Raw genomic sequence first — 26,002 nt, 5'->3', positions numbered from 1 at the left:
TGACAATCGGGCATGTACCTACTGATGTACCTAGGAACCTATACACACAGCACCAACATATGCTGATAGGTGCATGTACTGTTCAGAAGTTGACATTCCTTGTTCCAATAGCTGTTGTGTGTACAATGTTTGAGGGCTGCCTATGTAGGATTCACACAGTAGGCCACCTATACATTACAATTTACAGGTGGTCGTGTGTTTGTGCCATCCAATTTACTGTGTGTGCAGGTGGAGAGGTGTGTCAGTCCATAGGGGCCTACACTGTCAGAGTATGTGCTATACATTCCCTCTTTGCCAAGGCATAGGCATATTGGGCATGCCTCCGTCTGCCTACTGGGGCTGGCACAGGGTGTTCGTGGTCTGAATCCCTCTGTGCCTGTGATGTCCTTGGCAATTGCGGTGGGCTATGCGGGCCTTCACCATTTTGTCCCTGCTGCAGCTGTTTCCGCAGGATCATATTATGTAGCATGGCACATACTATGAAGATGTGGGCACACGTGCCTGGAGAGTACTGCAAGGCTCCACCAGATGGACAAGCAACAGAACCCTGATTTCAGCATCCCGAACACATGCTCTATGATGATTCTGGTTTGTGCGTGTGCCTCATTATGGCGTTCTTGCATGGGTGTGTGTGCATTTCTGATGGGAGTCATCATCCATAGCTCCAGTGCATAGCCAGCATCCCCCACAAGGTGGCCATGTGGGATGTCCCCCCTGACAAATACCTGATACAGCTGTGAGGCATGCCAGATATGGGAGTCATGGTAGTTTCCAGGGCTGCCAGCACACATGACCTGGCAGTTGATGGAGTGGAATCCCTTGCGGTTTATGTAGCCCCTACCATGCTCACCGGGTGGTGACTTGATATGTATGTGAGTGCAGTTTATCGCACCCAGTACCTCTGGGTAGTGTGCCACATGGTGAAAGTGACGCATATTGCTGGCCAACTCTTCCTGAGTTCGGGGGAAGTATATATGCTCATTGGCATGTGGTAACATGGCATCCAGGAACTGGTGTAGTACCCTGGATGCTGATGCCTGTGAGATCCCCATTATATCTCCAGTTGGCCTTTGAAAGGTACCTGTGGCTAGTATTCGCAAGCTTACACATACCTTCGTGTCCACTGGGATGGGTTCCCCTCTGTTGTTTCTGGTTCTCAGGCGTGGCCGGCACAGCTCAACTATTTGCTGTAAGATGTCCCTGTCCACCCTGTAATGCTCTACTATCTCCAGATCATGTAGCCCCTGGTAGTTTACCCTTGGTCTGAACACTCTTCTTCTCCTCCGGGGCCTGCCGTGGTTGTCAGCATCATCCTCCACAACACTGTCAGTCTCTAACACATGGTGATGAATCACAGCTATGGCAGCTCCCAACATGTACATTTTAAAAGTTCCCTGTGTGTTTACACCTATGGTGCAGTGTTTGGGAATACACAGGTGTGTGTAGGGTGCTTTCACACTTTATACTATTGTGCTGTGAACACCGATGATGTCTTAGGTTGTGTATGTACAATCGTAGCTACAGGGTATCTTATGTGTTTTACTACAGGAACTACTATTGTGGTGCCTTTGGTGTTGAATTACATTTGGCTGCAGTGAATTACCTCTTGCCCTTCCCTTTACATTTTTTCATGTTTCACCTACCATTTTCTGGCATGCATCCTGCAGCCTGCTTTCATTTGTACTTTCCTAGACCTGGCTTATCTTGTGTAATGTGTTCTATTGCCGGTCTACTGTAGGTTTGTTTTGCTCTGCTATGACAGTTCTCCTTTCTTTGAAATCCGACACCTCCCCTATCCTGTTTTGCAGGTTTCTGCGAGCAGACTTGTCAGCTGCCGTCAATTGTCCACTGTGAGTTAATAGGTGTTAATTGCTCAGCTGTACTCCAATTACCCTACTGCGGCATTTCCATCTTTTCTTCCCCTGACCTTCCTGTTCGTGCTATTGTTCGTGGTGTGTGCATCCGCTTACCGGGTTTCGGGCACATTTTCATCCCCGTATACGTGCACTTTCGGGCACCATATGTGCTCTCAGCTAAACAATACTATACCTACCTCCCCACCCCTGTCCTGTGGCTTTGCTTAGCAACAGCCAGGCCAGATTTGCATTGCTCCAATGTGCTTACAGCTACGGTGGCACACCCCACTGCTGATGTCATGTATACCTCTGAGCCACTCCTCGGTGTTATAGCGCTACGCCGTATGGTACATCCTTAATCCGGCGGGACTTTTGCGATTCAGTATTACCTGCCTCATTTGCATGCCATTGACTACTAATTCATAGTTACCGCGCTGAACACTGTCACAGACCCTTAGCAACCCTTACAGCTTAGTTGTGGTGTACCATGCATACCATTGAGTATTATGGTGAAATCCTGATTTGTATTACATTGCGATTTTATGACATTTGTATATATTTTCTTTCTGTTCCAGTTTGTGCACACATGCCCTGCGGTTGTACTTTGCGTTACTGTGGACATGACATTAAATGTTTTTTAGGTGTTGTGCATCTTTTCTTATGCCATTGGCTGTGTATTTAGCCATTGGCATATGTTAACTTTGTAATACATGAGTCTGGTCTGCTTCCATAGCTCTGATGTTCTGTTTGGGAAAATGTAAACCATGTTTTTTGGTTTAATTTCCATGGGCTTACGCTACGCCTGCACCACTTCATGAATCGCTATGTACCTTCATTTGCATGGCGCGGCACTGCGCATGGGGTGATTAGCATACCTAAGCCGAGGGCTGCGCAGTTCTGGCATATGCCGGTAGTGCACATGGAACTGGATCGTACCTGAATCGCTCGACGGCCATATTTGACGTTATACCGCCTATGCTACGCCTGCGCCTGGCGCAAGCTTCATGAATCCCAGGGTTTAGTTTTAATCATGACAGGATGAAAAAATAATGCATCCTGTCATTTGTTGTTTATTTTCTATATCCTGTTTGTTTTTCTTATATTCTAAGTTTATTTTTCATAGGTGAAACTAAAAACTGTATTGCGCTTGAGTAATTTCTCATATTTCTGTAGATGGAACTGTTTTAAAGCATTTTATTGCAACTGCATCATTTTGTTTTTTAAATAACTGTGGCTGAAAAATTTTCCCTGACTCTTCCACCCTGTTCTTGTTGTGTCTTTAAAGCCAGCGTCTCTGTTGTTGTCTGTCTCTTACGTTAATTTAACCACAAAATTCCTTCCCACTCCTTTTTCATTGCTATTTAGGATGTATAAATCTAACTACTGTTTGTGTATAAATGTAAATAGAAACGTAGCTACTGTTTGTGTATAAATGTAAATAGAAATGTAGCTACTGTATGTTCTACTAGAACTGAGTAAAATGCAGTGTAAGCAAATAGAGCTTTTCTTCGCAGGCCTCTGCTGAAAATGGGTATTACCCAGTCAGACTTTCCTGGTAAACAAATGTAAATAACTGAATATTGTCACTAAACACAAAAGTGTCATTGTGAAATTGCTGAAATGCCTTTGGCCTCCTACTGTACCCCAGAGTGCAGAGTACTGAGTGTTCACCCAAAAATCCATGTTTATCTTTCCTACTGAATTGCCTGTCCTTCTTATAAATTTGTCTTTGGAATCTCCTTCGAGTATCTCATGTGCTTACGATAATGAACACTAGGAGACTGAATGAGGAAGTTTCTCCCCTTAAATTGCTAAAGCATGAATTCCCCTCTCTTTTGTATCTTCCTGCCTGCTTAATTCACAGTGTAATGCCTACAAGTGTTAACACTGTTTTTTCCTATCTTACTTTTAAAAATCAGTAACATGTTGGCCCAGACTGTCATTTACTAGCCTTCTGTATGCTTCTTGTATATTATTTTATTTTTCCATAAATTACAAACACTCTTCACTGCATCTACTTTATTAATTTAAATTCTAAGCACTGGACACAATGGTCAGTCTGTTAGTTTCACCAGACTTTTGGCATCAGGTCTCCTAGGGCAGTGTAATCAAATTTCATCTGTGAGAGATGTAAATACCTAATTAATCCAGAGGCTTTCCTCTCACTTAAACACTTGCCCTGTGAGCTTCATACACCTCCACCACAAATCTTCACTTATCATGACAAAGTACTGTATGCTGACTGTGAAAAATCAATACTAAAGCCTTTTAGAAATAAGAATATTAAGTCTCAGGAAAAATCAGGCCACTCATCCACTATACCTTCAATAAAGAGTTACCCTGAGCAGAAACACTCCAAATCTCACTCTGAACTACAGCAGCAGTAGAAATGTTTTACGGATTGGTGACTCAGTTGTCAGGTACACTGACTCATCACTCACAAGGCTGGACAAGGAGAGTGTTACAATGAGTTATTTTCCAGGATTTAAGGGCTGTATGGACCCCATCTCCTGACAAATATGACTAATACATGGTAGTGGTCCATGTAGCAGTGAATAACTTGAAACAAAAAAAAAAACACTGGACATGCTGAGAAATGACAGAACTTTCTATGCATATCACAAATGCGGCTAAGACACTGGTCATGAGAGGAATTCTTCCTTCTGCTCGAATCATGCCTGTAGGCAAAGAAATGATAATTGGTTTCGATAATTTGTTAAATATCTAGTGTCATTCTAGGAAGGTTCAGTATATGTCAGTATGGGTTGAGATGCTTGAAAGTCCAGATGATTTGCTGAAAGTGTCCTGCACCTCTCATTACAAGACTTCTACACACTGGCTCAAGCTTTTGCTGATACCCCCCCCCACACACACACACACACACAAAAACATCCCCAGTGCTCTTTTTAGGCACAGTTCAGTTGATGAACATTGCAGTTCAAACTAACATATCATTCCCAAAATTGGATCACATTAAGGTGGCTCTCCAGAAAGTCAGAAGTCTAAACAATAAATTGTCTGATCCTGAGACAATTCTGCATTTGAAAGACCCATCTCTGCATAGGTTCTGAAACTTAGTTTAAATGTAATAAGACCTGTCCCTCTATAATTGAGTTTTGCACTTTTATTGTCTTAAGACCTTGTGACAGCTGTAGTAGAATCTCCATATTTATCAAGGAATATAAAACCTCCAGACAGATACCCAGGGACCCACAAACTACACTCATTCAACTACAGATCATGCCAGATTAATTATTAACTAATATGGCAGTGCAGTGGTGCAGCAGTTAACGTTGTCGCCTCACAGCAATAAGTTTTGTGGTTCGATTCTCAGTTGAGGTGCCTTCTGTGTGGAGTCGGCATGTCCTCCCTGCATTTGCGTGGGTTTCCTCTTGGTATTCCCATTACCTCCCACATTACAAAGACATGCATCTGGAGTGTATCTCCCCAGGCCTCTTCTGAAAATAGGTTCTGTGTTAGTTGGACTTTCCTGGTCAACAAATGTTAAATAAATAAATAAATAATAGCTATTTACAGAATACCTGCTTTGTCCCCACATCATCACATAAGATTCTTCAGTGTTTTAAATGCTAGCCCTCTTAGCAGACACTTCATTATTTTGTGTGACTTTCAGTGACTTTAACTACACCTCAGTAAACTTAATAAACAAAAACTCCTTTGAGCAGTTGATAATCGAATCTACAGGGGGACACAACATTTTGACCTAATTCTTATAAATATAGCCATCTCTTGCATTACTTCTCTTGGGTGTGTTTCCCTATTGACATCTGACCACAAACTTGTGACCTTCTTTAAACTCCCAAAAGCCCCTACATCAAACCCCAAATCAAAATTCACGTTTGACTGCATCACCTCTGACCCTAATACAGCACAATTTTTACACCCACTTAGAAAAATACACAGAGCTAGCAGTCCCTACCAGAACCAAGTATCATGGGAAATTAAAATATAAACCATCCTGGTGGTCTACTACTATAAACTCTACAACAAAAGAAAAAAACACCTTAAATAATATAGCAGATCCAGAATCCACATTGAGAGGAAAATATCAAAAGTATGACAAAAAATAAAAACCACTTTCAGGTCTGCTAAAGAAAACTGTACATTTCGACTGGTCTCTGAAGCAAAGATAATTAAATCTTTCTTTACCTATGTTAGAAAACTGCAAAAAAATTACCACAAATGCTAGCAAAAAAAAAAAGTAATGTGACATATGTTATTATTATTACTAACTTTTAAAATCGACAAGAAGCAGCATCATTCGTATCTTTTCATAAGTATTTTACTGATATAATGTTCGAGGACAGACGAACACTGTATTGTGTTACAATATCATGATCCAGGTTTAATATGTCTCTTTTTTTTAAATTCAGTAACATTAGAAAAACAAACTTTCAGTGAAAAAAACTTTCAGTAAGATGAGAAAACAGAGGCAAGAAGCATCTGGTTGGTTGAGATTTCAATCCCATCTTTGTGATAGGTGGGGACAGTCTGAATATAGTGACTGTCTGAATAAGTAGTGAGTCAAATGGGTGGAAAAACAAGGCCAACTAGGGGAAAGAATTCAGGTGGTTTAACTTCCACTTTCATTGTTGTGATAGGTTGGGATGGTCTGCATATAGCAATTATCCTGCAAAGTGTTGAGCATAAAGAGGGGTTGGAAACAACAAGACATATCATGTTAAAGTGCCTAATGACTGGTTGGAACAAACCCTTTAAAACATGACCAATGGGGTCATTGCGGTAGATGTTAGAGAAGCTACAACCTGATAAGGTGGTCATTAAAACTTCTAAAATCTAATAGGAAGTTTAAACTGTACCACTGATTGCTGGTTAACCAAACCATTCTTGGTGGTAATTGGTGGGCAACTTTCCTCAGCAGGTTGGAGAGTACAGATCTTTTTGCATGGAGCTTATGATTTTTGAACAGTAAACCAACAGAAAAAATAATAAATACAGCTAATAAAAATGGGGCTCAGTGTGCCACACTTTTAATCTAAGAAAGTTAAAAAGCTAGTCTGGGACAATTTTGAAGTAGCAGTTAATCCATATAATACATATATAAATCAATGTGCAGCAAAAACATTATCTTATTTGGGTTTCTTTTAGACTCTGAGTAGATGCTGAACTACGGAAGACATTAACGGAGCTTCTGCTTGTGCTTCTTCAGTCCGCCTTGCAATGGGTAAAGCCATGGTCCCCAGCTTAGTCAATACAACTTTAGGGAAATGGGAGAAAGAACTTGTGTACACCTCCCCTTCTTTAGATTTATAGATGATATTTTTATTGTCTGGAATGGGACTGATGGACAACTTTTGCACTTTTATCAACACACTGGCAGGTCCAATGAATTCCTGATGTTTACCAACTCCCACAAACAGACCAAGGCCATATTCATAGATCTACAAATTTCAAAACCAAGGGGCTCTACAAATCTCTCAAACAACCTTTATAGCAAACCCACACGGGTGAATCTGCTGCTTCAAAGGGACAGCATGCATCCTTTCAAGACCAAAATGAATGTTATAAAGTCACAAGGTCTAAGGATGGCGAGGGAACTTCATGATTTTATGACCAACATTGCTAACCTGGAGAATGATTTTCCAGCTCGGGGCTACTCCAAAAAAGTCATTAGATAAATACTTTGCCCTATCTCTGAACACAAACAACAGAACCCAAATTTTACAAACGTGGAATACAGTGGAGGAGACCACAGAAATAGAAGGAAAAACTGTAAAAATGGAACCAATGACTTAGCAATGACAATCTCTTTTTCCACAGACAGCAAATCTGTCATGGGAATTATAAGAGATAATGGGATAATCCTTAGCATAAAAACCCTCTGTAAACAAAGTACTCCCATACAGACCCGAACTTAACCTGAGAATGGATCTCAACATCAGAAACCACCTGGAAAGAATGGGAAGAAGCTCAGATCAGACACTAACTCATGGAAAAGGGCCTTACCCCTGTGGACCCCCCAGCTGCCATTACTGCTCCCATTGCATGAGATACAAGGCCCAATGCATGAGATGTCCCACATTCTACACCTTAAAGACAATCAACAGGCTAAAGACTAAGATGGGTCACAACACATTCCTGTGCCACTGTCTCAACAGATTACCTAATGAAGAACTATCAAGACCATTCAATGCCCAACTGGAAAAGAAGGAGTTGCAGTGGCAAATTAGGGTTGAAGCAAACAAAACCCCAGAACTCAACACCCAGGTCTCCATCACAAGTGCGCTCAACCTGAAAAATCTCCACCATCACCCTTTTTACTAATACCCACAAAACAACCAGTTTCCTTAAGTTTGGACTACTTGTTTTAATATGGAGAAAAATGTCTATGAAGTGTTTTGTGTTATAGTAGGTTTGATGATTCTGTTTGATCGTTCGATTTTTTTTGATTGTTGTTTTTATTTCTCTGTTTTTTATTTCTCTATTTTTATATTGGTGATGGTATGCCTGATTAATTTGTTCCCCTCTCTCAGCTGACCATGTTAGTTTGCTCCCCAAACTTGGTTTTCCCTAACCCCGACCCACATATTTTTTTATATTAAAAAAATCTAAGTTAAAAGCTCTCATCCTCCTACAACCCCACAAAGTAATTAAAACCTGAAGGTATAGAAAGGATTAGCCTTATGACTCACACCACCCCTGTTTCCTTGCCAATCATACCTCTCTCCCCCATGCTCACAAACTCCCCAGGCCATGTAGTATCTCTGATTCAGGTTTCCCATCCTGATTTGTTTTACCTTCAGACCATGGACAATTACCATGCTCACCCCTAAAAAACTCTAACATAAGTTTTGAACTGCTTCATGACAATAGCTACATCTGGTCACAATACTGGCAATCAGATTCCCACAGCCTGATAGAAAGGACTTTACCACTAAGTGTGTTCGAAAGTGCTATTTTCTTTAAAAGAATATTGAGAAAAGAGGGACAAGAAAAAGAAAATGAGAGGGAAGAGTGAGAGAGCGAGAGAGAAAAAGGCAAACCTGAAGAAGTACAAGCAAAGGCAGTGTTAACATCTCCCTTAGTTCTTCATGTATCCAAAGGCTAAAAGAAACCCAAATAACATAATGTTTTTTCACTGCACATTGAGATATATATATATATATATATATATATATATATATATATATATATATATATATATATATATATATATATATTATATGGATTAACTGGTACCTTGAATTTGACCCAGAACAGGTTTCAACCTACTTAGATTAAAAGATCATAGGTTCATAGGTTCATAGGTTGGTACTAGGCTATCGGCCCTAGGGCCTATGCAAGCCTAGCCATAACAATTCCCTGGATATTTCTTCCCACAATATTTACTTCTCCAGGCCCCTGTCTAGCAGGGAAACTGACATGATTCCTGGGGTGAATTTCCTATCTCCCATCCAATCATCAAGGTCCCTTTTGAAGAGGGCCAAAGAGGTGCTCTGCTTGATATGTATGGGCAGTCTCTTCCAGAGTATGGGGAGTCTCTGGGTCAGGAACCTATTCCTCCAGCATGTTTTGTTCATTGTGATGACAAGGTTGAGATCCCTGGAGCATGTGGCTCTGAGGGACTGGGATTTCTTTAAGTGGAGCATGTCCAACAGCTCAGGGTTTGACATGGCCTTGTATGTTAAGCAGAGATTGCCTCTGAGTAGACGATATGCCACAGAGTATAGCTGGAGTTTTTTTAGATGGTCAGTATATGGCATCTGCTTTAGGCCTGTGATTCTTTTAGTGAGGTATTTCTGTGACCTTTTAAGCTGTCGCAGATGTCTTGTGAAGTACATACCAAACAGGGCATTATAGTCTATAATGGGTCTAATGAGAGATGAGTACAGTGGGACAATGACCTCCTTTTTTCTGGATGAAAAGCCTTTAGTGATGAGGTGTGCCACATAGAAGGATTTCCTGACTGTTGTGACAATGTGGTTATCGAAAGTGAGACCACTGTCCACCTGTGTCCCTAAGTATCTCATCACACTTTTGATGTTTAGTATCCTGCCACCTATATGGTAATTCATGGGTACATGTTTTTTTCCAAAGGAGATAACTGTACATTTCTTGGCATTAAGCTTGAGCCCATGGCTCTGGTACCAGGCATCTGTTTCTGTAAGGCCCTTTTGTAGAATATCCACATCATTTGGGGATTCAATAATGGCTCCCAGTTTGCAGTCATCTGTAAACTTTGTTAGCCAGAGTCCCTTAGTGTTGGCCTGTACTTCAGAGAAGTAGATGCCAAACAAGAGTGGTCCCAGGACTGAACCCTGAGGTACTCCACTTGTCACATGTCTGGAGCTGGATTTGGAGTCGGCTACTTTTACTGTCTGGGTTCTGTCAGTAAGCCAGTTAGCAACCCATCAAGTGATGTAGGGATTTATGCCCAGCTTAGTAAGTTTATCTATGATTCCAGAGTGTGGGATGGTGTCAAAGGCCTTGGCGAGGTCCAGATAGGCTGTGTGGACTGCCTTACCCTCGTCCACAGCTCTGGTGACTGATTCGAAGAAGTCAATCAGATTCAGGAGACAAGATCGGCCCTTCACAAACCCAAACTGGGTGGGGTCTAGTGTTTGAAGGTTGCCAATGTCATTGTTTATAAGTTCCATGATAATGCGTTCCATGACCTTGCAAATCAGGCTTGTCAGACTGATGGGACGGTAGTTCCTGGGATCCAAGGTGGATCCTCCCTTGTGGAGCGGGATAACTGTAGCTGTGCGCCACTCAGTGGGCACAAAGCCTGAGGTGAGGCTATGATTAAACATCACACTTAGGTGAGGTGCCAGTTCATTTTGTAGTTCATGTTGTACACAGCCTAGGATGTCATCTGGTCCCATGGATGCTGTATTCTTAGCTTTGGAGAGTGCGGTTTCTACCTGTGTGGCTGTGATTATCGGAATTTGGCAGTCTTTTGGTATTGAGATGGGCCCTTTAGGGGGTGAGAGTGGGGTGAAGTTGGCACTAAATCGATCTGCCAGGATATTGGCAATATCCTTGGGATCAGTATATTTAATGCTATTCTGTTGTAACTCAGAGCAGATCTGAGCATTGCCATTTAGATTCTTGACATAACTATAGAATGCCTTGTGGTTGTCTTTGGAATCTTTGGCAATTTTATTTTCGTAACTAGCTGTTGAGGATTTTATGAGGGATCTCAGCTTCTTACTGAGGCTGATGAGGAAGTTGTTTGCATCCTGGGATTTTTCTCTTTTTTTGCAACAGTTTCTTCCTTCTGTTGTATAGTTTGTTTATAGCAGGAGACCACCAGATTGGCTTCCTTTTTTTGGAGAAGAGCATCTGGGTTCTATTTGGGATGGCATGATTCATGCACAAGTGGATGTGCTCATTCAGTGCCTTAGTGTAGGATTCTGCAGTCGAACTTCCAGATCCCATCTGCGTGGGTGTTGTGAAGTTTGCCACTTCCAGTAGCTTGAAGTTGGCTTTGGAGAAGTTTTTTAATGATGTTTCCTTACTGAGGGGGGGTGGGGGTGGGATGTGGATGTCAAGGGTGATTTGGTTATGGTCAGACCTGACCAATGGGGGGTGACCACTGGTGTGGAGCATCTATCTCCTATGTTGGTAATGACCAGGTCTAGGATATTGGAGCCCCTGGTGGGACAATGGATTAGTTGATCCAGGGCATTGGAATTTATGAATTCCAAGAACCATTGGGAAAAGGAGTTGGTACATGAGTAGTTTTCCCAATTAATGGCAGGGTAGTTGAAATCACCCAGTATTTGGGTGTTTGGTTGTATCTTAATATTTTCCAGTATGTTTAGAAAGGTGTAGTGAGAATCTTGGGGCATGCAGCACATCAAGCCCCATTTTTATTAATTGTTTTTGTTATTTTTTCTGCTGGTTTACTGTTTGAAAATTATAAGCCCCATACAAAAAAACCTATATGCTCTAATCTGCTAAGGAAAGTTCCCTACCAATGACCACCAAGAATGATTTGATTAACCACCAAGCAGCAGTACAGTCTAAACTTCCTATTAGATTTTCGAAGTTTAAGTGAACATTCTATCAGGCGTAGCTTCTCTAACATCCACCCAAAAAAACCCATGAGCATGTTTTTAAAGAGTTTGTTCCAACCAATGATTAGGTAATTTAACTCTTTATGCTCAAAAACTTTGCTGTTGGAGACTTTAAGCTAGCTTAATTAAAGGATGTTTAGGTAAACCAGATATTTTTTTTTATGTTAGAAAACTGAGAAAGAGTGTCATACATTGCTCTAGACATATTCAACATGTAGCTGCTTTTCTGACCCAATAGACACTGCCAGCTTCATTGCAAACATGTTCAGGGCCATTTTCACTGCTGGGACTTCAGTCCAAGCCCAGAAACACCTTAACCCCTTACTGTTCCTATCACTTGTAAAAATCATTTACTGAAAGTTATACCCAAACAAAGATACTTCCTTCATTTTATCTAAAAATATAATTGGTTACTTAACTAATAGTGGTGAACATACCCTTGCAGACCAACTCCTAAAACTGCATAACCTAAATTTAGTTACTGGTTTCGCCACTGATGAGTGGCAAACTGCAGTCTCAATGCCTTTCCATAAGGGTGGCTTACAACCAGCCCAGGTAATTGCAGACCTATCAGTCTTACAAGCCTCACTTGCAAGGCATGAAATACATTACAACTGACGTAATAAACTGCAGTACCAAGAACCTTATTTGCCCTGACTCCCAGCAGTTTGGATTTGTGAATGGTAGCTCCTGTCTAATGAATTTGTTAAACTTGTTTGAAAGGATTATAGGGTCTAGATATGATAGCAACGTGGGTAGACACTGCACCATTTCCCATGGTGCCATCATACAGAGGCTAAATGCATTAAAAATTGAATGTTATGTGGAATGATGGATAGCAAATGGGCTCAAAGATTGAACATGTAGTGCAGATTGCAGGAGTCTTATCAGACTGCATAAAAGTGACCAGCGGTGTCCCTCTGGGCTCTGTGCTGGGATATCTTCTTTTTGCTTCTTACTTGTTAGATCACCAAGCATAGTGCCTGGACCCCATGCTAACAAAGTTTTCAGATGAGTGCAAAATTGGTGTTGTTGTTAAGTCATCCTATGACACCTAGACCCTCATTATAAACTCTCCCTAATAAACTCTTGGTATACTACAAAATGAGAATGTAGTCAGGGAACAAATGTGGCTTGTAGTCAACTGACTTCAAACAATTAGAAAAAACAAAGTGGAACCAGCAATTATCTTCTTTTGAGAAACTGTGTTATAGATACAGATCATTACAATTGAACAATTCATTTTTGAAAAAAAATCTTTGGACTTAAAACAAGTACCCAAAGGTCTGTGGCTATGGAAACTTCCAGTGGGAATATACAGTGGGACTTCAGCTTATCATGAGTTAATTGCTGTTTTGGACAAGGCAGGTTTTGAAATTATGTATATTATAGTTGAAATCAATGACATTAAACTTAGAGTTGCAGGATGAAATTTCTAACATGAATGATGCTTTATTTACACCATATAATGATAAGAAAGTGTTGCATGATGTAGATAAGTTTGCATGATGTAGATAAGTTTGCATGATGTAGATAAGTTTGCATGATGTAGATAAGTTTGCATGTAAAAATGTCATCACCAAACAGCGAATAATTGCATGTGATACTGAACAGTATAAAAATAACAAAGCGTATCCAGATGCAGTTAAAGGTCCCAATGTGGTTAATGGAGTAAACCCTAGGAATGTATCTATGGGTGATATTGATAACAACATGGGGCACCACAACATGGATGGTAATAGAGGAAATATGGAGGATGAGCTGGAGGGTTTTTTTACAGGGACAGCCCCGGAGGTCCGAACGCCTGAGGAATCAGGCCAATCGGAATCCACAGAACCGATTAGACAGGTGGAATCAGAGAGGCCATTACTTTCAAGGGAGGTCTTGGAACAACAAACAGCCCAAGAGGTGGAAGTAAATATACACCCTGATATATGGGTGGATAATATTGATAGTGAAGTATGATTAGAGGAAGGGGGGTTAGTTTGCCAGACGGTAAAACAGAATGGTTTTACCATTTATAATTATTCTGATTTAGATTTGAGTGAAGAATACTTTACGCTGTTAAAGAAGGGTATGTCATTTGTTCCGAGTTCACATGTGAATGTTGCTAGAACTTAAGTGAATTTAAAAATGTACACTAGGCAAATTAATTTAAAGATGTTTTTTAAGGACAGAAATGTGCAATAGAGGGAGAATAATTCCCTGATTGGTAAAAGTACGTTTGTACCCCCAAGTAATGTTGAAATTGATATGTTTGAAAGATTGTGTGAAAAACAGATTCGTACATTGGTTATTATTAGTGGTAAAAACAATCAAAATAAAACTAAAAGTATAAGTAAATATAATATGACAAAGTAAGAAAATCAGTTATTGTGGTCTTTAGCTAAAAATAACAATCTAAGAATTATGACCCCCCCTTGACAAGGGAAGGGGCATAGTTATTATGCCTTATATTAATTATGTTATAAGAATGGAGAAAATATTAAATGATGAATTAATATATGCAAGAGCATCAAAGCATGAATTGAATAGGGCATATACTTGGATAGATACAATTTTATCACAGGTGTATTTTGAAGGACAAATTAATGAAAAAGAAAAATAATTTTTAACGGTGGAAAATGGGCTCTGCCAATGATTTTTGGTATTACCAAAACTAATAAATCAATTGTGGATCCACCTTTTAGGCCGATTGTTTTGGCAAGGGGATCTAAAACTGAACCCATAGCAGCTTGGATTGACAATAAGTTAAAACACTTGTTGAATAAAGTTGACCATATAGTTAAGGATTCTTGGCACTGTCTGAGTAGATTGGCAAAATTTAGAAATACTAATGAATTCAAATACAGCTTTTTGACAATCAACGTAGTCAATTTATTTTCAGTAATCTCACATGAGAGGGGTACTGAAATGTTTCAAAAAACTATCATCGGTTTGGGGGTTTCAGACATGACCCTAGTTAGATTATTGGTTGATTTCATGGGGATAATTAAAAAATAATAATTTTCTCATGTTTGAAGGTGAAATCTTCCATCAAATATCTGGAGTGGTGATGGGGGCAAAGTGTGCCCCAATTTTTGCCAATTTAGTGTTACTCGACTGGGAAAATGAATTTATTTTAAGAACAAAATATAATGAAAGAATTTTGTCCTATAGTAGATTCCTAGATGATATATTAATTTTGTGGAAGGGGGATGAGCATGAAGCTAATCAATTTGTGGAATATCTCAATGGAACTACTGATTTTTTGAAGTTTACTAGTACATGGGACAAAAATTATATTAATTATTTAGATATTAGTTTATCGAACAAGGTGGATAATTTACAAAGTACAATATACAGGAAGGCTTCATATTCAAATAATCTGTTAGATTTTGACAGCAACCATCCACACTATCAAAAACGCAGTGTAGTTAAAGGACAGATGGTATGGCTGTCAAGACTAATTAGTAGAGATGAAGTCTTCCATACAGAAATTTACAATCTTATAGGTATGTTCCTGGAAAGGGGTCACCCTTTAAAATTATTAATGAATATCAAAAAAGAAGTTATTAAGAAAAGGGAACAAATGTTTGCACCTATTTTACTGTTTGAATGGCAGTCTAAGGATAAAAATGAAGATTTGTCCCAAGAGAGTAACATGAGTAATGCCATGGTTTTGGAATACAATGACAGCAGTTCCAAGATTGTTGACATAGTCAACCAATGTTGGGAACTGTGTTTTCAACAAGATATGTTAACAATCTTGGGAAAGAAGCCTCAAATAGTTTTTAGCAGGGGGAGAAATGAGACTAAAGTAAATAAACCATTGTACAAATCTACAACACAGCCGAAGATTACAAACCAAACTCAAAAACACAAATCAGCAAGCGTATCCAAATGTTGGTTTCCTCTTCAATCACTGACCAGCATATGTTTAAAACAATTTTATTGTGAGCGCTTTCGAAAGGATCTGTGTCCCAACTTCATCAGACAAAAATTCAACAATTTAAATACACCTTATATATCTCTTGATTAAAAGTTAATTAGTCAATTATTCAATCAATCAGTCATTTTACAAATACACTAAATGGATCTTTATATAAAAATAAAAATGCATTACTAAATACTATACAAGCACTTTGCCATTTGTAAACAAGCAACCTGTTACTAATTCTATACATATATCTTTATAGCTTATATTAAGCATTTGAATATGAAAGTTCATAAAGCATTTATTATTTATTTATTTATTTATTTTATATTTGTTAACCGGGCTAGTCTAGCTGGATACATATCCTTTTTCAGTAGAGGCCCGAGGAGAAAAGCTCCAACATAATGGTAAAACACAAGTTGAAAAAAAAACAAGTTATAAACAATACAGGTTATAAAAAATACAAGTTATAAAAAGTATAAAAAAAGTAGACGTGTTACATTTACAAGATTAGTAAAAAAGTACATTTTACATAGAAGTACTATGAGATAAAGATCGATCGGCTGGTAATACATAGCAGAGATATGTTATATACTAATAGTATATATACGAGTTCAAGAGTCACCCGCTTATATTTGGGGTAAAGAGAATTTTCAAGATGAGTAAATGGGAACAAGAATTAAGGAGATAGGGGACTGGATGGATTTGGTATGAAAGTTTGATATGTTAGGTTAGTCAGGTTCAGGACATGGGCATAGCCATTGTGTCTTGAGATATTCTTTCAGGTTGCTTTTGAACTGAGGTTGTATTTTTAAGGTAGTTTGGGAGGGAGTTCCATTTGCCAATGGGCCAGAATTGTTAGCTTTAATGGTTAGGATCTGGGTGCTGTTGGATGATTGGAGACTATTTAGGTTAGTGTATGGGATCAGTATGCATCTGGTTGATTAATTATTTTACATGCTTCAGTGAGTTGGTTGAGTTTGAGAAGGTTGGGCAGTTCCAACCAGCCAAGTTGCCTCAGGTTATACACAGGTGGTGGTGCGATATGGAGAACCTGTTATGAATCTAGCAATGTGGTTATAGGCCAGAGAGAGCATGTTTAGTTCACTTTATTGAGGAAAGAAAGGACTGGGGAGGCATAGAGGAGGGAGGAGAGGAGATGGCAATGGTTAGTTTAGCAGTAGGAGTTAAAAGTTTTTATTCTGTACATGGATCCAAGTTTTTGTTAACAGATTTTACGGTTTGGGTAATGTGTATGTCAAATTTGAGCTTATGATCAATAGTTACTCCTAGTAATTTGGTACTGGTGACAGGGTTATGATAGTCCCATTATTGGATTTAACATGGAAGGTAGTATTATCAGTATTTGGGAGTTCTTTTCCTAGGTAGAGAGAAGAGGGAAAAAAAGTAGTAGTTTTTTTTTTTTTTGGGGTTGAGTAGGAGTTTGAGGTCGGTGAACCATTTTTCTACTAGAGAAAACAGAGTTGAGTGGTGGTTTGGAGGTTGAGGAGGAGGGGAGACATCTGAGCAGATTAAGGTGGAGTCATCAGCATATTGGATGCAGGTGGATTGAGGGATAACTGAGTGAAGGTCATTAATGAAGATGGAAAACAAAAGTGACCCAAGATTGAGCCCTGAGGGACACCTATGGTATTGGGAAGCAGGCCTGATAGTCTATTTTGCCAGGGGACAGCCTGTTGCCTACGGTTAGGTAAGCTTGGAGGGAAGTGGTGTGTGTACTGTGGGGGCGAAAATGCTGGGGGTGTTGGACAGAGGAGATTGCAAAGTTAGGTAGTGAAGAAGTTGTTGTGGGATACATTTTTCATAATTTAGGAAATCTTCCAAATAGTGGGGATACTAGCTTCAGTAATGGTTCTATTGATGATGATGATATATATGCACAACATCAGACCTAATTTTTGTAAATTCTGCTGGGAGGTGAATAAGCTTGTTAATTTAATAAAAACTATGCATGCAGTATGAGTATACATATATATGCTCTGTATAAATAAATTAATTAATAAATACATTAAACATATGTAAAACGTGGCATTAATATAATTAAGTAGGGCAAAAACACTTAAAACTGCCAAAATATTACTATTAAAATTAATATTAAAATTAATAAAATACTCACGCGTCATCTGCATAAAGCCTTAAGCTTTAAAATACTTTTCCTTAAAGTCCTTATCTTCCAGAGTAGTTCCTGTTCCTCTAATAATAACTGCCACGGCCCCCCTCTCGGGTCTAATCAAATTTGTTGTAGTACTGCAAAAGCAAACCTGTGGGTTGGGTACTCCACTATGTGCCTTGCCATGGCATAATTACTATCAGCCCTACCAATGCTATATTTATGTTCATATATTCTCTGTTTTAGCTTTCGTTCAGTTTTTCCCAATATAATAAGAGGGACATAAGTCACAGCATGCAACATAAACTACTCCTTTAGAGTCACAATTGTATCTACCATTTTTTGACTATTGATGTAAAAGATCTGTATACGGTCATCCCAAAGTCGAGAGGGGGATCCATGGCAGCTATTATTAGAGGAGCAGGAACTACTCTGGCAGATAAGGACTTCTGCTTACATTCTTCCTGGGTTAAACAAATATGTTTCAATTAAAAGTATTTTAAAGCTTAAGGCTTTATGCAGATGACATGTGGGTATTTTATTAATTTTAATATTAATTTTAATAGTAATATTTTGGCAGTTTTAAGTGTTTTTGCAGTACTTAATCATACTAATGCCACTTTTTACATATGTTTAATGTATTTATTAATTTATTTATATAGAGCATATATATGTATACTCATACTGCATACATAGTTTTTATTAAATTAACAAACTTATGCTTTATGAACTTTCATATTCAAATGCTTAATATAAGCTATCAAGATATATGTATAGAATTAGTAACAGGTTGCTTGTTTACAAATGGCAAAGTGCTTGTATAGTATTTAGTAATGCATTTTTATTTTTAGATAAAGATCCTTTTAGTGTATTTGTAAAATGACTGATTGATTGAATAATTGACTAATTAACTTTTAATCAAGAGATATATAAGGTGTGTTTAAATTGTTGAATTTTTGTCTGATGAAGTTGGGACACAGATCCCTCGAAAGCGCTCACAATAAAATTGTTTTAAACATATGCTGGTCGGTGATTGAAGAGGAAACCAACATTTGGATACGCTTGCTGCTTTGTGTTATTGTACAAATTTGATATGTTCAAATGTGAGAGCTGTAAGTTCTGCAGGTACATAAATGATGAACCTTATGTCTTTATTCAAGGAAGCGACACTTCTATTCAATGCCCTGGTAGGGTTAATTGCAACACGACTCATGTGGTGTATGTGGCTACTTGTTTATCCTGTCCCGGCTTCTACGTGGGTAAAACCATCCGGAGGCTGAGGGACAGGATAAGTGAACATGTAAGGGCGATTAGGAATAAGGATATTCATAACGCTCTCTTTATACATTCAGAAAAATGCATTAATTTCAAAAAGTTTGTGTTTTTTGTCATTGATAGAGTTTTTATGAATGAACATGGAGGAGATAATAATTTGTTGCTGGAAAGTAAGGAATCACTCTGGCAATTGAAGTTAAATGCTTCTATGGAACCTGGCTTGAATTATTTTATTTCTATCAAACCATTTTTGAAAATCAGGCATAATCAAATTGCTTGATTAAGTACAATATATGTATATGATTCGGTATTCACAAAGTGTTCATAATGTATTTTTAAAAATTTTTTTTAAAGACCAATTATTTGGTTTAGTGAATTTAAGAACAGGAACTATTTTGAAACATTGTATAAATTTGTGTATTCTTAATGCACTTTTTAAGACTAACAGTTTTTTGATAAAAGTACTGTCTTTTTAAGAAAATGTTTGAGCGCCAAAAAGGGTAGGTAGGTGTTTTTGCATTGCAATAGCATTCATTAGTATTTAACTAGCTCAGGGAGAATGTTTGAACAACTCTGAAGATGCCTTTGGATTATTTGGCGAAAGCGCTTAGTTGTTTGAATTGTAAGTTGTTCGAACTGCAATAAACAGTTAATTTCACCGGTTTCGGTATTTGTTTTTATTTTTTTCTAATGTAGTCAGGGAACCTAGGTATTTGAGTTGATAGTTCCCTCCCTTTTGAGAATCATGTGACAACTGTTCTCAGGAAATCCTTTTATCACCGCTAATTGCAGAATGGATATCTTCAGGGTCTAAAAAGGTAATCCCTTAAATCAACACTGATCAGATACATTATTGTGCAATGTCCCCTTCAGGATGTATCTCACTAAACATATCAACCAATTACAAAGATCTCAAAGGTTCTTAACCAAAAAGATGAAGCAAGGCTTTTTATGGGCAGATCTCTGTTTCATGCGCCATGCTAGAAGAGACTGGGTTGTCTTGGATACGTTGTAGCTACTTAAATGCAATGGCTCCACCCATACTTGAACCAAGGCACTAAATCTTCACCAAAGAATAAATCAAACATGGGGAGGGAGTCATTTATAACTCATTGCCTCCCAAACGTCAGGAATAAACTTCTCCTGCATGTTAAGCTCATTGTCTTCCTTTAAATATTTAATCGCTGACAGGGTGGTCATTCACAAATATACTCCTGTACTTACTGCTATAGCCCACCTGGAGAAAGGAGGTGTGTCCTGAGGGACGATACTGGAAGGCATGAATACTCAAAAGATTAAATGGTTTTCAAACATCTATGAAATCTGTGACTGAGTCATTATTATTTCATAGCTGTGATAAGCCATGTTATGCAAAACACATGAGCCACACCTAAGCTTGAGGAGGTGTAAAGAGAAGGCTTCTGATGTTCTCTATTTGGCTGAATAGTTAGAAGAAATGGTGCAGATGTGCAGTGTGTTCAGAAACAAAACTCAGAAAAATAAGATGATACCACAGGATAGTCCACATTTGCCTTAGGTGAAAGTCAGAATAGTCCACATCTGCCCAGTATAGGCCACATTTGCCTTAGGTGAGATGGTATCCCAGGATAGGCCACATTTGCCTTAGATGAGATAATCACATTATAGTCCACGTTTGCCTTAGATGAAAGTCAGAATTGTCCACATTTGCACAGTATAGGCCACATTTGCCTTATGTGAGATGGTACCACAGGATAGGCCACATTTGCCTTAGGTGAAAGTCAGAATAGTCCACATCTGCCCAGTATAGACCACATTTGCCTTAAGTGAGATGATCACATTATAGTCCACGTTTGCCTTATATGAAAGTCAGAATTGTCCACATTTTTGTTTTAGATGAGATGGTACCACAGGATAGTCCACATTTGCCTTAGATTAAGGTCAGAGCTGACTTGGTTCTGTATGAAGATGAGGTTCATAGGTTCATCCCTCCCAACCCAAGATGTACATAATCTCATATGCAGATTAATACGGTTTCCAGAAGTTTCTCAGTTATCTAACACCACAAGTCAGGGCACTGTTTTAGTGTTTATCTATTTACTTATATTTTGTTCAATGAGGTAATCTTGCTGGTCAGAGCCATTTTCAGAGCAGACCTGGAGGGAGCAAGTTAAATTTACAGCAGAGAAATGTTATAATTGTATCAAACATGCAAAAACTCAGTTATATGTGCAGCATAGATTAATGGAAATTTCCATCAAGGGTAAGTATACAATAAAATGGCAATTAAAATAGAGTTGTGAGCAAGGCAGTTGGTTATTAAGCATAGAAAATAAATGGAATAACATAGTGGTGGAGTGAAATTTAGGGTGAAAGCTATAATGAGTATGTGTAACAGAAGAGGAAAAACACTGATTGCAGTGTTCTAGCTGTTGAGACAATGAAGTAAAATACATTAAATTACTTAATAATTAGGTAACGTGATGTATGGGGCAGGATATGAACTGAAAGGAAGTCTACCTTTGCTTGGCACAAAGTCACTGATAAAGTAATATTAGATAAGCCCTCAGTTTGTGAACCAGGAAATTCTCAAAATCTGTGAATCAGTGGGAATCACGCACAGTACCTCAAGTTCTAGATATCAATCACATTACCTCGAGTTCTAGATATCAAGCACACTACCTCAAGTTCTAGACATCAAGAACACTACCTCAAGTTCTAGATATCAAGCACACTACCTCAAGTTCTAGATATCAAGCACACTACCTCAAGTTCTAGATATCAAGCACATTACCTCAAGTTCTAGATATCAAGCACACTACCTCAAGGTCTATACATCAAGCACACTACTTCAAGTTCTAGATATCAAGCACACTACCTCAAGCTCTAGATATCAAGCACACTACCTCAAGTTCTAGATATCAAGCACATTACCTCGAGTTCTAGATATCAAGCACACTACCTCAAGGTCTATACATCAAGCACACTACTTCAAGTTCTAGATATTAAGCACACTATCTCAAGTTCTAGATATCAAGCACATTACCTTGAGTTCAAGATATCAAGCACATTACCTCGAGTTCTAGATATCCACAAAGTAATGGGTAAGTGGATATAACATTACCTCATGTTCTAGATATCCACATAGTAATGGGTTAGTAGAAATACATTAGCTCAAGTTCTAGATATCCACATAGTAATGGGTAAGTGGATATAACATTACCTTGAGTTCTAGATATCCACAAGGTAACATATAAGTGGATATTGGATATAATGGTCCAGACCGTGAAAAATGTCACCAAAAAATGGAACAGTTCCAAGTCTTTGGGTTATTTGTCAGTTCTGAAGCACAGAAATACACAAGCACATTCTATTAGTTTGTCTTCAGCATATTTATTAATGAATCAACATTTAAAGTCCAAGCTACCTGCATCATGGCATTGCTAGTTCCTGACATAAAACAAACAAATGTTAAGCTGTTACAGAAAAGGCAATGCAAACATACATTTTACTATAACAAAATAAATTATCCAAAAATATTATTTTTTTATGAAAAAGGGAAAAAGTAGATATAAAACTAGGCCAAAGTCTGGATTTACTTGGTATGTCACAGAACAGTTCATTTAAAGGGACTGTAATTGGTATCTACATCTGTTCTGGTACAAAATCCTGGTAAGCTATGGTGCAGAAGGAAAAATATCATGTAATTAATCTTCCATTTCTAGTTGATGTCTTTGACTCAACACAAGAATAATTTGTTGGTTGTACCAAAATTTGCAGAGTCATTGCCAACTTCTCAGTGTGAAAATGTACTGATGGGCAATAATTCAGTTAATCTGAAGTGTTCATTACGGAATGATTCCAACAATGGTTGACAGGAAATCCTTTTATTTAATCCACCTAATTGCCAAAGGAATATTATAAAGGTATAAAGAGATAATCATTACTTAAATTCAGCATTGATGAGGTCAATTGTCGAGGATAATATCCCATTTGGAATGTATCCCACTAAGCATATCAAACAATTAGGAAGACTTCAAAGGTTCCTAACCAAAAAGATCACAGAACTAAAGTCTTTGAGCTACCAAGAGAGGCTGGAAGCAATATCCCATTACTTCTGTCTTACATACTTTTGAGGAAATATATCTGTCTTGCTTATCAAGCCATTAGATACTTGATCACCTTAGACCCCTTGTTTCTTTGCAAGTCCAGTATCTCCACTAATACTATAGCCAGGGACCTTAATCTTTACCAACAGATAAATAAAACATAGTAGAGGGAAACCCAGGGCCACTCAAACCCCCTGGAATAAATTTCATCTTCAAGTTAAGCAATGCAACGCATTATCTTCTATCTACAGAAATAATTCAAGAAGGAATTGGTTTTGCCTTTTCTAAGAACAAAGAATAAGAAAACAAAATCCACCTTTTAGCAGACAAAACCAACTCCAGAAAGGAAGCCACTTCAAGCACCACAGAAAATTTTATGGTAGAGCTTTTAATCCCCTAAGTTTTTAATTCACAAGTAGCTTTTCATCCATTGAGAAACACAGACTTCATCAGACTAAAAGGGTATTTTCCAAAATGCACTTATCAAGAAATAAACAAAGTAAAACTACTCAAAAGCAGCAAATAGATGAAAGAAGCATGCAAAACAGACCACCAGCAAAATCCAAGTTTATTTAAGCACTTTTCATCAAGTTTCAGACTTCATCAGAATAAAATCACATGATCATGACAAACATATATACATCACCCCACCTAACCATTTACAAGAAAAAATAAAGAAATAAAAATGTGTAGTAATATTTTTGAAAAATAAACAAGACCAAAAAATGTATCATTATGTACAAGTACAAAAAAGACGTGTAGCAGAAATGTATAAAATGAATGAACATGAAAAACATCATGTTTTTGTAACAAATTATTCTTATTCTTACATTCATTTTAACCTGGCAGGTAACTTCATAATTTATTGGATCTTTGCTTTAAAACAGGAAAATAGAAGTACATTCCTTAATACCTGGGAAATGTGTGAAATCTAACTTTATTTGCTATACAAGTTCTCTTAGTTCTACATAATCCTTCCATGGACCACCCTGGGATTGGGCATTATTTTTTCCAAAATAATAAATAAAAAATGTTTAAATCCCATGCATACATTTGAATGCCTATAATTTTTCTGATTACATTTTAGAATGTCATAGTTGTGCTTGTAAATACATTTTCTTTCCGGATATTGGCTAAGGCTCTTGCCACCCCCATAGTGCCTTTTTTAGGCAAGGCTCAAATTCTAAACCTACCACCCTAGAAAACAAAAATGGGAAGAAATTGAGGGTAATGCTGCTCAATGCCAGAAGTCTAAATCTCAAAATGCACGCACTCGAGGCCCTTCTCAGTATGGAGAACATCGATGTCTGTGCTGTAACTGAAACCTGGTTCAAGGCTCCTGAGAGCACCCCGGCACTATTAGGTTTTACCTCATATCATGCGTTCCGCCCCAAAACCCGGACCACTCCACAAAGGGGGTGTATCCATATTCATAAAGGATACTCACACCTCCAGGTTGGTGGCAACGCATGAAGCTCGAAACCATCCAGGTGCAACTAACCATAGGCAAAACTGCTCTACAAATTGTAGCATGCTACAGGCCACCCTCTCAAACTCAGGAACCCCACACAGCCTTCCTGGAAGACACTGGAGGGTATAATTGTATCTCCAAACACCATCATATTGGGTGACTTCAACTACCCGAATATAGACTGGGAACATTACTCAAGCCCTAACTTTCTAGCCCAACGGTTCCTGGAGTTCATAAATTCAAATGCCATGGAACAGCTAGTTACTGTTCCCACGAGAGGAGAAAATATACTAGATCTCATTGTCACAAACATGGGGACAAAATGCTCCACACCGGAAGTATATCCCTCATTGGTGAGATCTGATCATAAACTAATCTCACTGGAAATCCACATCCGCCCCCACCCGAAACAAAAGACCATACTGAAGAACTTCTCTAAAGGGAACTTGACACTACTCAAGACTGCTGTGGTGGCCTTCAAGGCCCCTGAGTCAGAGGAAACCACAACCCAAGCGGAAGCCCTTACAAATGCCTTCTATGAACACCTCCAGGACTGCATGGATCAGGCAATCCCAAATAAAACCAAGACTCTTTCCACAAAGGGCAAACGCCCAGTCTGGTGGACCCCAGCCATTAACAAACTTTACAATAAGAGGAGAAAGCTATTACATGATAGAACAAAATCCATAAAGGAAGTCACCCCAATCATTATTAGTAAAAAATCGAGCACTCATAAAATCAACTAAGGCCAATTTTGAGAGAAAAATTGCCATGGATTCAAAGGACAATCATAAGGCCTTTTCAGCTATGTTAGGAACCTGGGTGGAAACTCACAGATATGCTCAGAATTAGTCCAAAATGATACAAAAATCACTGAACCCACAGACATTGCCAACATACTGGCAGACAGGTTCAGTGCAAACTTCACCCTCTCCCCTAAAGGAGAGATAACTATCCCAGCCGAGTGTAGCCTCCCGGACATCTCAAATGCCAGCAGGTGAAAGCTGCTCTCTAAAGCTAAAACACAGCATCAATGGGACGGATGGTGTCCCTGTGCTACACGAGCTAAATGAGGAATTAAACCCATTACAAGGCAGCTGTTTAATCTCAGCCTTACCACAGGATACGCCCAAGAGTGGCGTGCGGCAACTGTGGTCCCACTCCACAAAGGTGGCGCCTCTACGGACCCTGGTAATTATTT

Source organism: Protopterus annectens, chromosome 13.part0 (genome assembly GCF_019279795.1).
Source record: "Protopterus annectens isolate FY-2018-M chromosome 13.part0, PAN1.0, whole genome shotgun sequence".
In the NCBI taxonomy this organism is placed as follows: Eukaryota; Metazoa; Chordata; order Ceratodontiformes; family Protopteridae; genus Protopterus; species Protopterus annectens.
Note: the sequence above shows the minus strand (reverse complement) of the source record.